The 17384-nt window shown below is 38.3% G+C and overlaps 1 long non-coding RNA gene across 1 annotated transcript; it reads right to left on the bottom strand.

Moving 5' to 3' along the window:
• Positions 1–764: 764 nt before the first annotated feature.
• On the bottom strand, positions 765–16022 carry LOC114920192 (uncharacterized). The gene is made up of 3 exons (XR_010666708.1): positions 15532–16022; positions 13640–14953; positions 765–3419 (listed from the first exon to the last, which is right to left on the bottom strand). It is a non-coding gene; the product is annotated as an uncharacterized lncRNA (long non-coding RNA).
• Positions 16023–17384: the final 1362 nt, after the last annotated feature.

Below are 17384 nucleotides of genomic sequence, written 5' to 3'. Positions count from 1 at the left end.
TTTGATGATAAATTATTATAAATGAAACGCATTAGACTGTAGGTTGGCACTGAAAACGATCAACTAATCCAAAAACCCATCACTCCTACACACATTCATATTCTTTCACTAAAGCTTTGGTGCCACCTGCTGGACAGAGGAATAAGTACGCTATGGCCACTGTTAATCAGTTAAACATTTACACCTCAACTGTGATCACATAAGCCTTAAGACCATGAGAATACATAATTGTATAGACAAAAATACAATACATTTCTGTGTAGACCAGAAAGTAACATGAACTCTGTCATGGAGCATCTGAAAAAAATCAGATTAAAGGTTTCTATTTTCAATTTTTGAAAAGTTTCTGAAAATTACACACATTAAAAGCATTTGGTCAAGTTTCAGTCACACTGACACAATTAGTGAAGGAATGTCTTTGATGAGCTCACAGCAGCAGAAAAAATAACTACTACATTGTGAAGTCTTAATTACAAATGGGGAGTGAAAACCGTTGACTTTCAGATATAGTGTTTTAAATGTGCGTAATATACTCTTCTTAAAAGGGCTGAAAAAGCATAACAGACTGATACGAAAAACATTTATAGCTGGAAAAATGATAAGGAGATGTACTCAACAACATTATAACCTAAACATTTAAAAAAAAAAAAAAAAAGAAGAGGTAGACAAATTAAAAAAGCAGAGCAAAGGTCATAAAAAAACAGGGTTGAAGAAGTCAGTTACCTCTCATCAAGTCTCATCAAATTGCAGTACAAAGATTAAAAAAAAAAAGTTGAAGAACAGAAATGTCCTCAGAGGAAGATGATCTCTGCAATCTTGGTCGACACGTCAGGAAAAATCAGAAGGTGAAAACAAGCAAAATCACTTTAAAGGATTGGGAACACTTTACTGCGTATCTAGGTTAGAGTGTGCTGAGATAGTTTGACTCAGAAGTGAACTGAGTTGAATATTTTCCCCAGCTGTTACCGTTGACATTTTGAGGAAAAAAAGCAGAATATTAGTTAGTCTGTACAAATGTTAAAATGGAAATGTTTCATACACAAAATGTATTTGAAGAGCTACACATTTGCTTTTTGAATGGTTTCTATTACTACAAATATCCAGAAGAAGTAGCAAGTAAAAATATGTTTCATAAAAATGTTTCAAGAAGTTAGACATTTTGCTTTTCATGAAAACTTCTTGAGTTGTGTGAACTGGAGAATACAGGACTAGTTTTGGATTTGATGAAACATGATTTGTTCATAGATTTGGTCTGATTTTTTTTTTTTTATTTAAGTAAAAATCAAGCCGTATGTATACTTCTATATGTTTTAATTGGACATGTCTCTGGAGGTGCTACAGTATATCAAGACTCATCGGATGACAGGCCGGATAACGATGGGCTGCTGTAACACGTTTTCCACATGTTTAGTTGATTGTCTTTTGACTATTGCTCTGTCTGCACCATTAGCGAGTGAGAGGATACTTTATCTACAAAGTGAATGTAAATTATATCTCTCAGGAGAGATTAACAAAACGGACAGACGTCACGCCTGGTAAACTTAGCGGTTTGAAATAACAGCATGAGACCGAGTGAAATACAACGTCTCATGTTCAAATAAGAACTGCAGGAACCACAAGGACTTGAATACAATAGTTTGAAAGGCACATAACTTCCGATATCAAAGTTTAAAAAGCAATTATGTTAAAAAAAGAAAAAAGTCAACAGGTCAGAGATTTCATACTATTTCAACCAAGTATAGTTATTACATACTATAAAAATATCTGCTGAATTTAGACTTCATAAACAACATGTTTTTATCTGACAAATTCAAATTCGTCTCGGTTTATTTGCGAGTTTAAGAAATGCGACTCATACTGGTTTTGATATCCATCATTTGGCAGACTTCTTCCTCATATGTAATACGTTACAGACATATTTAAAAGTAATGATTGAACTCAAAATGTAATCACAGAGTAGAATAATGTTTCTTTAGTCCAGCAGTGATACGTTACAATGATTGCACAGAAAAGGGGTAGAAGACAGCCCAACTAACAGTTTGACGCATCATTCGTAAAGATTCAAATAAAACAACATAAGGTGAAGACCTTGTTGTAATACAATGAACATGTTTTTATTCCATCGGCAGCATATAGTTTCCATGTCAGTGATGGAAAGTGTCAGACACATTCCCTTATCAGTTCTCCGTCCAACAAACATTTCATTGATAGCTGGGCTGGAAAAGTGATAAGGAGATGTGCTCAACAACATTAAAACCTAAACAGCATTTTGTACAAAGAAGAAGAAAAAGGAAAAAAGCCAAGCAAGGTAATAAAAAAAAAAACAATAATCTCCATAAAAGGTGCAGTACACAAAATGTTTAACAAAGTGTTGTTTCTCACAGATAAAAAAGTCGAAGAATAGAATTGTCCCCGGAGGAAGATGATCTCTGCGATCTTGGTCAACAGGTCAGGCCAGACGCCACAGAGCGCTCACTTTCATCCAACAGGCTCGAAGAAACTATGAGGACACGTCCCACCACGGTTTTATGCCACACTGGCCCAGCCTCATCCCTGCTGCTGTCCTGTCTCTTACTGGTTGAAACTGAGACCTGACTTAACCCCCCCGCCCCACATTCAGATGAGATTCTTTCTTAACAGCTGAAAAGCATGATATAACATTAACACATATAATGGAATTGTAATCTGAAAGGCTGTTTAAATCAGTGCCCTAGTGTCATAATTATTATTATTATACTAGTAGAAACTACAAAATCTTGATGAGATCATTTCTAAAACCGAATATTCAAATTTCACTTGTTGTTAAGTAATTTATTGGTAATTGACTTGGGCTTCTCCAAAGCAGACAGGACAGTGTTTCATCAGGTGTTTAGACTTTATAACACATCAGTGATATCATGTCCAAAAAAAGAGCAAAAGGCTTATTTTTGTTTGTTTCAAAGAAGAGTCCAACCACACTGTAGAAAGTGTTCTTCCAGCCTCAACAGAACACATCAAACAGGACAATAACATTTAAACTGACAAGCGTCACATCCAGTGCAGTTACATGCTATGGCCCCTTTTTCTTGATAAATATAGATATAGTGACTCCTGGGCGTGCAGGTGGCAGAGGAAGGACAGCAGACATCTCTGTATGCTTTGTTGCTGGTTATGTCTGCTAGCAAGTCCTTCCCTCGTTGTAAAAAAAAAAAAAAAAGTCCCGTGCAAATTAAACACGGCTGACTCGCTTTCTGATCCAGTTCCGGATTTCTTCTTCACACCAGCCGCCAACAGCAGTCACACGGATGAGGGGAGATCTGCTGAGAGTCTCCTCTGCAGTGCTCTGCCCTCCTGTGGGATTAGCCGCACTGCATTCCCACCATCAGCAGAAATGGGGCGATCATACGCACACACAGACCCAGAGGCAGGAGCTTGGACGTCTATACAAACAAACACACAGAAAAATTCCTTTTCTTTCACTTCTCTGTATGTTTAGTCTCCCACACACACACACACACACACACACACACACACACACATACACCAATCTGGTTTGAACCTTTTCTGTCCTTTACATGGACATGCAGTCAGTAACTTAGTGAAACACAGCAACATCCAGTCTTTAGTTTGATGTATAAATTGCATTTTCTCTCAGAGATATGGTGATGCTGTAGGTTGGCAAAAGTTTATAAAGGCAGACATTTTTTTCCGTCCTCCCAGCACTGACAGGACAGAGACCCCTGCCCCTCCTCTAGCCCCTGCCTGGAGATGATGGATGAGATAGTATGAGGAAACTAATGACTAATATTATTTTTGGAAATTATTTTGTGTGTTTTATTCACAGCTATAGTAGGTAGAGCATTTACTGCAAAATAAAAATATGCCAGTAATCTCTGCAGAAACACCAGTATGTATGTTGGTACTTCAATCTGTCAGCCGGTCTGAAGAGGTGGGGGAGTTAAAGAAGAGCCCACCTGCGCCTCCTGGCTCATGATTGCAAGTAGCTCACCAACTATAGATAATTGGTCTAAGACAGTTGGATTTCCACCGTGCAACAGAAGCATTTAGTTAATGCTTGATTAGGCTTTTTTTTCTTGGGAGACCAGGTAATTCCAACTAATGATGCCCTCAGAGAGAGAGAGAGCAAGACAGATGTGGGATCTTAGGGATTGGCTGACTGCTGGAGGATACAGGCATCCATCCATTATCTATATCACTTGTCCCATTTGGGGTCACAGGGGGGGCCAGAGCCGATAACTTTAACATGGTTAAACAAGCTGGCTTTCAATATTACAGAGCACAGGCCCAGAAGAATGAAAAGTGACACATTTTGTGAAAGAAACAAAGCAGCATTTTGGAGTGTATCTGTAATCCAACATTTCACCAGCCTTTCCTGCTGCATTGCTTCATGCTTACAAAATACAGAGCACATCAGTGGCTCAAATAAATCTCCGATAGAGGGCACCATGGAGGCTTTTCTATTTTTAGTAGTTGGCTAAGATTTCTAAAGGGGATTAGAGGCTTCCTGAGGATGCATTGCTCTGTTCTCAGGGAAAAGGCATAGTTCCCTTACTGAGCACTGACAGAAGACTTTGCTGCAGCCCCCCCCGATCCTCACCACACGATGAGACATTGTTATTTGAATGAGTAACATTTCGTATGAATATCAGTTTGCCATTTGTGTGTGGTTGTTTTCATTGAGCAGAATAGCAGCATTAGGTAGGGGGTGCTTTAAATCCATATGATCTTGTTAACACTGTAATATGAAATATTTAAGATGTTCATTGAATTTGAATGTATGATGCAAAAAGAAGCCGTCTTTCATACACATCTCACCTCTCTGAGAATAATTCTCCTAAACATTTTTTTTTTACTAAACTTGACTCAGTTGCTATGGACACAGGTGATGTTTTCTCTTTATTTTTTCAACTTTTTTTTTTTTTTTTTTTTTTTTTACTATCTGTGTCCATGACAACAAAATGGCTGTTACAGGAAATGGTATACATTATTAGATCTGAGAGATGGAGAAGGGTGCTGTCTTCTCTAGTTATTCTAGTTTATTGGTGAGGAATCATTTTGATATGACCCTCATGTTCTCCATTATCGTCAGATAACTTAATGATCCTGTAATGTTTAAATCATTTTACAAGCATTTAATTCTGATCTGAAGCGGGGGGGTAATGCATTTAATCCTTAGATAGTAGATGGTCAAATACGAATAAATGCTTTTCGTTTATGTTTTACGGTGATGTTGTCCTTGTGTTTCTTGTCTTCTGTGTGTTCCTGCTGCAAAACAAATGTCTCCTTGTGGGACACTAAAAAAATCTGAATCTGAATCTGAGACAAAGATATACATATATACAGTTTATAAACTGACTCTTTCCCACAGTGAAAGGATCTCAACCCAAGCCTAAAGGCAACATGAAGGCTGTTAGAAGTGGGAGGAGGGATGCAGGGATATCCCTGATGATTTTCTATTTTACTCTTTTGTTTGTTTTGTTTGTTTGCAAGGATTCAACAACAGATTTTCCTTATTATATGACGATTCGGGGTACTATATAGGCCTATATATATATATACAGAATCTATATTTTCTACAGTGTTAATACATTTATTTGTTCATGAAGCAATACTGAATAAAAAATAATACACGCTACGACAACAATAAACTGTATAATAAACCAAATAGTTACACTCTGCTCAGATATAAAAATGAGAGCTCAAAATGAAGTATCATATTACAAACTGTTTACAATAGATGTTGGCGCTATAACCTGCTCCTTGGCAGCACCACTAGATGGCAGTGTCAAGTCAACTTTAGCCAGATTGAAGCTGTGTGGCCACCAGGCTCATTATTAGCACATGATGAGGCTGCACTTCTTCAGGGAAGCACAGGCAGCCTGCTGGATGAATATTTAGAGTGTTAAAGAAACAATCTGAGTTGCAGCAGATTCAATTCAAGTGGACACCCAAGGTTGTAAATGAGAGAATTGAACCTCTCTCTCTCTCTCTCTTTCAGGCTAACATTCACCGTGAGGAATAAGTAATGCGAGCAGGTATGCATGTGTTTCAGGAAATGAAACATCACATTTTGTTTTCTAAAAGAAAAGTCACAACCAGTTCCTGTTGCCCTCCTTTATTATTTAAGTTCTTTTCAGTGTGTTACAAATAAGCTAAATGTTTTGAACTTCTTCTCAACACAGGGCAAAACTCATGTTGTGTAATTCTGTTGGTAGTGCTCAGAGCATGTAATGATACATAATACACATATAGTTATTAAGAGTTTCTGCCGTGCAGATTAAACAAAACCTTAAACTGAATAAGTAACCTGCTGGGACTTTTGCAATTATTTTCTGGACACACATCATATAAATAATGACGGAGGCTGCTCAGGACAAAGGATGTGTTAACAGCACATATTGGACCGTAGCGTATACTGTCAGTAAATGAAGCACACCGTCTGTTTGGAACTCTTATAAAAGGCTCTGTAACATAACAGAGAATTGAGATGTGCAATTCTTTAGAAATCCTTTTTTTTTTTTTTTTTACTTTTTAGGAGAAACCATTTCTGCAGTATCACATTCAACGTTAACGATTCCTTCTCTACTGAGTGGAGAGCCAATAAGACCAGGTTCAGATAAACAAGGTTTTCCTTTACTGAGTAAATGATTGATGATCAAGCTGCTCACATGCTTTTGAATATCAAATATATTCAAATAATATTTTTTAAAAATGCCTGTGAAAATGTTTACTCTACATGTCCCCATGCAAAGATGATATGCAAATGTGAGCTACATATCATATTAGGAATCAGACTTTAAACAGTGTGGTGTTTGAGGAAGCCAAGATGGCACGTTGAATACTTCTGATGATGGCAGCGAGCTCATTTTATGATACTTGTTACACACGAGGAGAGAAAAATACACTCAGAAAAAAGCATTTCCTACAAATGCTGCAGTAAAAATGGAGAGAAAGGGGGTATTAAAGATCACAACCTCAAATATCAACTCTGCACAGTGTTGCCAAGTCTTGTTGCTATGGAGATTGCATCCTACTGCAGGTGTGAGTAACGACAGAGGAAGTCAACTGTGCTTCCCTCTCTGTGTCTCTTTCTGCTCCTCTGTAATGTACAAGGTTCTGGCTGCATGTGTGAGCGCATGTGAGTGTGTGTGTGTGTGTGTGTGTGTGTGTGTGTGTGTGTGTGTGTGTGTGTGTGTTTCTAGCTCAGACTCGCTAATAAATGATTAACCTTGGGCTATGTGTAAAAATGCTCTGTGCTGTGCCTCGTTTCCCTTAGTGTCTCTAATCTCTGTGTTCATCACAGACACAATTAAAGGCTCCATTGTCCTCAAATCTAAACATTATTTTATATTATTATTATATTTCTGGAACTTAGAATGGGAAATACTGGGGACAAGGCGACAATTGAGGACCTCTGAACTGTGCAAATGTAATCAGCCCTCAGGCAGGGTGTGCACAGTGTAGGCTGAAATAAACAGATGCGGGCATCCACACACTGCTTGGAGATCTCCAGTGAACCAAGATGGCATTGCTTTGCTTCAGCACTGTTGGGAGGAAATCCTGTCTCAGTTACTGAAAGATCTGAACTAACAACACAAAATCTCTTTTTGTTAATATATAGGTTTTTAAAAAAAAATAATGTTTCTGAAAGAAGAAGTCAAAATAGGCCTTTGTGGTTTGGGATCAATCATGTAAAAAGTATCTCAAGCCTAAAACACTGAAAAATAATAAAAAGAAAACATTTGCAGCCTGCAGTTGTGAGGATTTTCTGTCTTTCTGCTTCTTATAAAGGCCTATTGAACACATTTGCTACTTTTTCGACTGCTGTTTGTACAGAACAATGAAATTGAAGATATCCCCTTTGACACAAGCGGGGACATTACTAAGGATGGGACCACCATTTCCTTATATTTAAATGTCAAAAACAAAGTGTCAACAAAACCAAAAGGTGTTGAAAATAAGGAGAGAGATCGTTAGTTATGGCCCTAGAGCTCCAGTGTAGATTTTTGGTGGTTTTACAGCTTCAGTGCTTGAAAACATTAGATTTATAGTGGAAACATTATCTATCTCCCCCCCCCCCACCACAAGAATTACATCCACACATTGACTTGTCCAATTCTATCAGATATGGAGCTGTTGTTCTGCACTGCAGGCGGCTGCTGCTCGGCCTCCTTGTGGCTTTGTGGCTTTGAGTCTAACTGAGGCAGACTGAGAGAGGCTTATTAATCCCAGGGCTGTAGCATCACTCTGAAGGCCGTGGTTAAGGGGGGGGGGAAACATCCCTCGCTGTGTGACATAAATAGACTTTTAATGATGATCAAGTAAATATACAGGGTGAAGTGCAGATGTTAGGATCCCCCATAACTTGATTCAGCATTGTTATTAATAGAGGCTGACGTTTTTCTCTGTTCATTGCTCAGTCACTCTGTGTAAGCCTTGGTGAGCCTGCACATTTGTATCACGATGCGTAAAAGCTCACCCAAGTGTCTAAATTTGTTCATAAACGCATTTTGAACTAAAGATAACTCTTGGTAATGAAAGACAGCGAGAAAAAAGACGATAAGATATCCAAAGCAGCAGGCCGGTCACACTAACGATCCAGATGAACCTACGAGCTCCCAGGAAGATACATACATGGACACATGAAGAATAACAGAGTGACATGCAGTAATATGATGTGAATGCATAGAGAGAGACTACTGTATCTATCTATGCACTATCTTCTCAAGACAAAAATGGTTATTTAATCATGCCAAATGTCTTTTTACAATGCCGAGCGATATAAAAGCTGTATGAAGGGGATGTCGGAACACGCCAGCCGACCAAGTAACCTATCATTACATGTGAAACCTTTTTGTTTTTTTGATTAGTTGCATAATCCAGACACATTATGGTCATTATCTGTTTCGTAGGCCCCTTTGGGAATCAGGCAGAAAAATACAATTAAAGGAGGATGTAGGAGCCGTAATGTGTTGTTGTTTTTTTAAACCTGAGTTTCATATTTTTTTTACACTTTTAAACTCCTTACTTCATCTGGGTTGGATCACTCATGATAATGTGCACCTTTGGGTTTCATTTCTTTTAACTGTTCAGTTGTGTGGCAAGAAGAAGACAAAGAGGGTAATGTGGGTTTATGGGCACAGGTATCTTGTGTTTATTTCAAATGTTGATCATCAATGTCGTCATTGTTGTTTTTCAAGTCATTTTTGCTTTTTTTTTGTAAATGTTAGCACATCGGTGAATGTGAATTCAATCAGAATAAACTTCAGTACCCAGGCTCATTGTAATGAAAGATGTTAAACAGTGCAATTGGGTTGCTTTTTGACGTGTTTTCAATGTTTTTTTTGACAGAGGAAAATAAACTTGCTTTTATGTTCGTGGTTGTTTTTCATCTTTTCACATGATAGGCAAACCATCACAAAAATATAACTTCAGACTTATCCATTAAAACTCAGCCGTCAACCAAGACCAGAAATGGTAGTTGTAGATGGAGTCATGCTGGGTCTGCTGGGAGATAGTGTTTTAGGAGTAGTTGATATCACAGCTGAGATGATATCATTTTTATTGAGAGCACTCATCAACAGTTGTTAACCATTGACTAGGGCTGGTGAGCATGGGCGTTGTAGTGGAAGGGAACGTGGGGCTGACTAACCAGGGGCATGGAGGAAGGGCCCCTGGGCTGTTCTTTTTAGGGCACTACTTAAAAACACAATGTTTTTAATGTCAGGTGAGATGATAATACAATATAATTTTGTGTTGTGCAAATAAGAACTGAGTTGAATTATTTCAGTTTTAAGGTCAAGAGTGGCTGAGTCTGATTAAATTATATTTATTGTTAGTTATTTATTAATATCGGTAGAATTTGTTATTTAAGAATCAATTAAAAAAACAACCAGATGATAAAAGATGGCCTTAATATTTTTTTTTTTGAAGGGGATATAAGTCTTGCTTATTATAGTATATGCCAATATATGACTGAATTTATATATGACACTAAAATCCTGAATGGGCCAAGCTTAGCACTGATGCCTCACAGCAAGCTGGCACTGGGTTTCGGATCCCAGCAGGGGCCTTCCTGTGTGCAGCTAGAATGCTCTTTCTTCTCTCCATCAAGTTGTTGTAATAGTACTCCCTTGAACTTTCAAGTAGGAAAAGGTTTAAACCCTTGAAATGAGCCATCTTGTTTTCAAGGGGGTCCCAACAGAAAACACATTGACAACAACTTAACAAAAGAAAAAAAACATAAAGACTTGTTTTCAATATAAAGACGGACGCCAAAATTCAACACACTTTTGGAAAACACATTATTAGATGGACATAACAGCCACGAAATGGCCAATGTGGCCAGTAATATTGAAAGAATCCAGATCAGAAGTAAGTATAAACAGGAACTGTGAAATGTTTGGACTTGCTTTTATGCAGTGCATTTAAATGTCTTTTTTAAAAAAAACTTTAAATCTGACTTTTTTATATATATTATATTGCTTTTATTTCTCTTTTGGTCATCTTTTGTTCAATACATGTTTAAGTTAAGGCTTTTAATGTGTCAAAAAGAATAATGGAGGTGTGATTATAGTAATTGTTTGGGGTTGTCTAGGGTAGTGGTGTAGGGTCACATAGTGATAATCTTTTCATTGGGCCCAGAATTCTTGGTGACACCCCTGCTGGTGAGCCTCGGGCTGTATAGTGTAAACTATGGCGCTCTGCCAGCATCTGACCATTAAGGCTCATTAGTCCCTATTGATAGCCCTGATGATAGGCACTCTGAAAGGAGGCCGCCAAGTAAAAGGTCATCGTATGGATCTTAATTTGACCTCACTAACCCATCACTGATTGGCAGCATCTGTCATCCTTGGTTTTAATTTTAACAGAGATTGAGTGCTGTGGAGAACGTATTGGCAATAACCCCTGCAGTCCATCTCATCGCCCTTGTTCTTTCTGATGAAATCTGGGCCTGTCACCATTTATGGCATAACTGTCTCCTCAGCTTGTTTAAGGTAGGCAGTGAATGAAGTCAGACTGGTGCTACAGCTATACCTGCAGAATGTTGAATCTCTCTATGTATGTTTTAAATTTACACAAAATGTTCATCATGATTGTTTACGCTGTATATTGATCAAATGTGTTTTATCCTTTTTCCTGGGGTGTCTAATTACATTTTAATTCTGAATTGTCTTGACATATCGAATTGTTGGCCTGATGATGGTGCTAAAAATGATAGAAAATCCACAGCAAGTAGAATTTGTACAACAGACTTTTTTTCTTCTGGGGACCTTGATGAATAAATGAGGCAGCTATGTATTATGAACACAAGAAGGAGTATGGAATTATCTATATCAACCATTTTCAGTCTCTACTTCAGCCTGAGGGCAGAAAGAGGACGTGACGAGGAATGGGTGTGTAAAATAAGTGAAGATGCTTCAAGGAAAAAAAATGGATGATTATGTAATAGAGGGGCTTGTTTATGTGTCCCCTCTGAGTTCATGTTAGCTGAGGGAAGACACCCCGCCTTTGCCGCTCTTCTTGGGCTACGCCACATTGCATTAATGTCATCTTTTATAGCGACTGATAATTGGCCTAGTTTGAGGCATGTGTTTCTCTCTGATGTAGGATTGTACAGTAAGTAAGGGCGTGGGTCTCTCTCCTTTACAAGACCATTCGATTCAATTCTCTACAGATGAGATCTGATTTAGGGGAGATTTGTTAAAATACAGAAGGATTCTGTGTGATTTGATTATGTGCCCTTTGGTACGATAAATCCAAATTGGTAACAGAATCCAAAATCAATTTGTAACTTTATGGACATGAGAATAACATTTTGGCAGTGTGTCATTTCAAAATAATATGTCCTTTATTACTTTTCAAAGAGACGAGGGAATAGGCCTCCTGCAAACAAATATTCTGACATTATGTATATAATGTCTATCACACACACAGGTCCAGGTATCTCACTTTGAGAGGTATGCTAGTTGGGGTAAGAATAAATCTTAGCTCTTATATTATTGGTACCCTCTTGGGAAATTGCTGTATTTGGATTCTTGTAACTAGCCTCAAAGGTTTTAACCATGTCACGACAGCCGCCGTTCCAAACAACTCAATTAGAGTCGTAAAGTTTAGTCATTATCAGATTATACGCTGTGACTTTGCCGAATCTTGGCAGAATAAAGTGCTAAATATTGGGTCTGCTTAAGCTTCTGCTTGCTAATGTTAGCATAGCACTGGTTTCTCTTAACCATCTCAACATGTGAGATTGTCATTCTGTCATTGTATTTAATCACTTTTCTGCATAGTGTAAAGACGGGCAGATTTATGGAACGGCTCTCAACCTCCATATCAGTCTATGTGACTTAATCTGTGAGTTGGACAACTGTAAATAGCTGCAGCGGTCTTGGAGGTTGTTGTTTTCTTCTTGTGAGCTAACTAAGTGGTGAAAGGTCAAGCTTAAAGTCTTGCGTGATCAAAGACATTAAACGTAGTATGCAGGAACCGGGGCCAACAACAAGGTTTTTGTAGTGCGTTTTCCAAGCCTCCCCGGACTAATCTTAATCGCTGGGATTAGTTACCAATTCAGATTGTTTTATCTTTAACCCATTAATAGTAAGAAATGTTTTAGAAATTGATGTTTTTTTTATTACACTTAACTGGGAAAGCCAAATACCATTTCATGCATACATGCTTACTGAACATGACTTTTTATTTTCAATAGTATGCCTAAGGCTTGTTTACTCTGAAATTTTGTGTCAAGAATTAACAGTTCCATTATTGCTTGGCTTTATAAATTCTACATCACAGCTATATTAATATGTTTCACAACCAATGACACTACACCCACTGCCAGTTAGCCTACAAGCTAATAAACAACTAAAACAAAGCTGTTGGCTGCACCTTTGACTTCGAGAGGTCTACCCATTTTGACGCACAAAAGACATCATCAAATTTTTCATTTCATCTGAGATCGAAACGCAGAATCAAATATGAATGACCAAATCTCTCTATGGTTCTAGCCAGCCATCTTTACATTTTCTTGTGGCAAAACCCTAGTTAATTAATTGTGCTATTGTTTCAATAAAAGTATACGAGTTAGAGAAAATGGCTGTTTGGTGTCAGGCTGTCCTTCCTCTTTTGGCTGTGTACACATACCGCCACTTTCACCTGGATTTGAACATACCTCCTACCTCATAACTCCATTCCTCCTCCTACAAATCTTCAACACATCTCCACTTAGTCTCCTGTACCTAATATCTAGTATGGGCTGCATTGATTAATAAAGCCAACTGCGGGGTAGCACACAGAAAGGTGGGAAGTGCAAGGCTAAGAATGTGTAAAATTTGTCCCTTGTGTTGGACAAAAAGGTTTTATTAAGATGGCTTAGGCTTCAATTACTCTGAAAAGGTGATGCAGAAGAAAAGGTATTGAACCATCCCTATAATGCTGTACCAAAGTCATCTTCTTCTTTTTTGCAACATCCTTAGAATTGCATTATGAGCAACATATTTAAATGTGTTCATAGGAGCTCAAGTATACTCTCCCACATCCTGGTTATTCGCAAGCATATCAAGATTTGATTTTCCAAGTTGCACGCACCTTGCAGAAAACACAGTTAAGCTGACTCTGACATGTGTGAAATTCAATTACAGACCTGCTGTAGATGCACTCTGTGTAACCCAGGGAGATTGGAGGAAGCGGTAGCCAGGTGGTGACCCTGTAGGCAGCAGTGAGCACAAATCACAATGGCCTGGGCTGCTGCCAAGAGCCAGGATTCTGCCATGGTATGGCCCACCAACACTCAGAGGTTTTCTCATGATCACTCATCACAGACACTCTCCATGCGTCTCTCCCTCAGTGCATTCAGGTCAGTAGAAAAGGAATGCAATACACATTGTTGGCCACTTCGCTCTATAATTCATGTCCTGCACCAAAAATAGAGTACTCAACGCACTGTATCATCTGTGGCTGCAAAAAATAGAAGCATGTATGTGAAGTAAAAAGCTGCATTTCTTTTTCCAGATAGAAGGGGATTACATCAACACAATAGGAATTTAAGTTGATAGGTGTTTTGGGGGTTTCATATATCCTAAACACTATTTGTTAAGGATATCAAATGTGTTTCTGTTTCGCCATGTAAGTTAAATCAGACAGTCTGGTAAATCTGTGTGGTCAGCTGCTGATGTGAAAACTGTAAATTAGTCTTTCTGGTCAGTGAAGGCTTACCTACGCAGTCATGTCATCTACATGTTCTCAAGCCCAGACTTCCTGCATGTAACCAAGACTCAGTGGTCCAGGGCAACATTTCTACACATGGGTTGAAAGCGTTTATACGAATGACAGATTGACATTTCTATTAACAAGACAAAAAACTGTTAATTTGTCAGAAAATTCCAATTGCTTAACACTAACCACATGTACAGTAATTTGAAGGTTGGATACTGTGTACCACTGCCAGTAGTATCCATGTACTGGCAGTACATCATGTAGCCAGTGTCTGGTGGGTCCAGTTTCTCCCACTCCCCCACTCATGAGCTTTGAATGGCAGGCTGGCTAACCAATCATGACATGGGAGAATCAGCCATGAGTTGAGAGGGAGCAGCCGTGGGAGCAAAGCCCTCAAGCCACATTGGAGACTGTCAGCAAGACATGTCAGCGTCCGTTCCAGCTCAGCAAGGCCTGATGAGCATGTAAACAAACACAAACTTTGTACAAATATTTAAAATCATTTCAGTGTAATTAAAAAATATCTTTATGTCAATTAGTTAAAAACCAGTGCTTTGAAGATTACTTAATACATTAACAATGAATTGTAAAATGTTTTGGCTGGGCAGTTTGTGATATACATTCCCTCTGTCATCACCTCATCATGTCTTAAGCTGTTGTTTATCCCACTATGACACATGCATCATCTTTGAAATTCTCTGGTCTCTCCTTAAGTATGATCTCTGATCTTCCAGGAAAGGAGCTGCAGCACATCAAGAAAAAAAAGATTAATTTCTTTGAAAAACGACTTCCAATTGTAATACAAATTCTGCATCAGCATCATTCTTCATTAATTTTGCCCCCATGCCACTGGCTCGAGGATCTTCCAGTATGCACTGGGAGATTAAGCATACAAAACAGATTTCAAATACATTGCAGAACTTCAAATTTATTTCTGCCAGAGAATTTCTTGTTATGGTACTCTATCATTCATGTATATCTTTTAATTTTCTTTCGACCAAAAGAACACATGGTGATTACTTGCAAACAGTATGAATGTGACTCCATGCTGTTACTACAATGGAGGGATTAGTGCAGCTGATGCTGCAGAATCTGTAAAACATGTGCACTGGGAAGAATATGTCAGTTGCCCTCTTTGAAGAGGTTGTGTAGTCTCTGACAACTCTGCTTGTTGTCTCCATATTACTGCATTGCAGATCTCCCCCCCCGGTCTCCCAACTTCTTCATTTAATTCCTCCCCACAGATAATCCAGATTGTTTAACACAACATCATACATTAAAAAGGATTTCAAATGTCTGTTTGTATCTTTGCTCACTCACTTTAAATCAAATAGGCTGTGACTGCAACAACAGCCAACTTGTTTGTTGCTACATGACAATGAGCATGAGGAAGCCTGGATCAAATCCAGAAAGCTGTTCCTAAAAAAGGAAGGAGTAATTAGTAAATGTCATTTCAGAAGAGTATGGCGAATTAGAAGCCTGGTGGATCATGTAATTAGGACGGGAGCCTTTTCATCGGCGGCTCAGAAAAGGAAGAGGACACGGCGGCAGCATCCTCTGCTGACAGCACTATGAGCTGTAACAGAAAACACTATTTGACACACACACACATTGGACAAAAATACACTAGTGCACACATGCAGACACAGATCACAATGTCAACCCAGGCTGACAGTGATGCATTACTGTTGTAGTTTTTTCTCTCTTGTATAAAACTGAACCGATGCAATGATCGCTCATGTTAAATACAAGATGTGGATTAGCATGAGCCATTTGGAAACATTTGGTTATTCAATGAAATTCGGTTTATGTTATTGTTGTCATTATGTTACAATTTTGACTTACATAAAGGCCCTTTTTTTGTTTAATCCATGTGTGACTTCTTCATGTTTGAATCAGATATAAAAACATATGGCCTACATTTAGAATAAACTCAAAAAAAACATTTTTAAAGGTTTTTATTTTAAAATCAAATGTGGTTCTCCATATTGACCTCTTTGTGGGTCAAACTCGGCGGGATGATCAACTAGTCAAACAACAGAAAACCTATTTTGGAAATGAATTCCCCATTTCAGTCATTTAGCAAGTAAAATGACTTATGGACCCAAATATAGAAATAAAGTCTGATCATACCTTCAAAAAATTGTCAATTAGTTCATGGGAAAATGGTGACAGCTTAATCGATTATGGAAAAAGAGAAAATTAAGAAAATGAACATGTAATCTAAACATCACTCTCAGACAGATAGCTTTACATTTGCTGCTCTTGAAAGAGAAGGAAGGCTGAACAGAAAATCCCCACATAAGGGTGAACAGCCCTGTTTTGTTGCACCTAAACAGTGCTATCAGCTTCTCACATGTGTCAACGCAAATCTATTCAAACTAGGCATCATAAATAGCTGCTGTTTAACCAGATAAACACAAAACAGGAATTATTTCTGTCTTACCAGAACAACATTTGTTTAATATTTGGTAAATATCTAACTAGTGAGTGACTAATGGAAAAAAACAAAGGATTGTTGGGGAAGATGCTTGCAAAGCTCGCAAGGGATTTATGGCAGAATAGATCAGAGAGAGCACAGATCCCAATACAGATGGAGTAATAAATAAATCTCCTCTCTGAGAAGTAGCCGGAGGACTGACAGCATCAGATTAGAGCCTGTGCCTTTTAAACAAATTGGGTACTCAAAAAAGACATATTGGTCGTGTGCTGGAGAATGTTTTATAGAGGAGCTCTGTAAGCACCAAGACCCACAAATCCATCAGATCCCACATAACATCATGGACAGGATCAAATAAGCTCCCAATGCAAAATCTTAAGTTAAAAAATGTGTTAAAGGTAAATGAAATTTACAGAAACAAACAGAAAAACCAAGTGACAAAATCATATTTATCAAGTTTTACTAATTCTGGATCACTGGCCTACGCAGTGCTTTACTACTTCACTTTGCCATCCACACGCATGTCAAGTATATTATGTCTACAAAGTCGCAGGCATCACCTGGGATAATGTACGGTTTATGTATAGGAACCAGCGCCAACACAAAAGATGTCCCTGCATGATCTGCTCCTAACCCAGGTTCAAATTGACAGTAAGATTTGGGTTCCTAGCCATAATAGTTTGGACAACTGACCTATGTTCCTTATGGGCCATTTCCATAGCTGCAGGCTTCC

This window comes from Labrus bergylta, chromosome 7, assembly GCF_963930695.1.
Source record: "Labrus bergylta chromosome 7, fLabBer1.1, whole genome shotgun sequence".
Taxonomy (NCBI): domain Eukaryota; kingdom Metazoa; phylum Chordata; class Actinopteri; order Labriformes; family Labridae; genus Labrus; species Labrus bergylta.
This window is presented reverse-complemented; position numbering and strand designations above follow the sequence as displayed.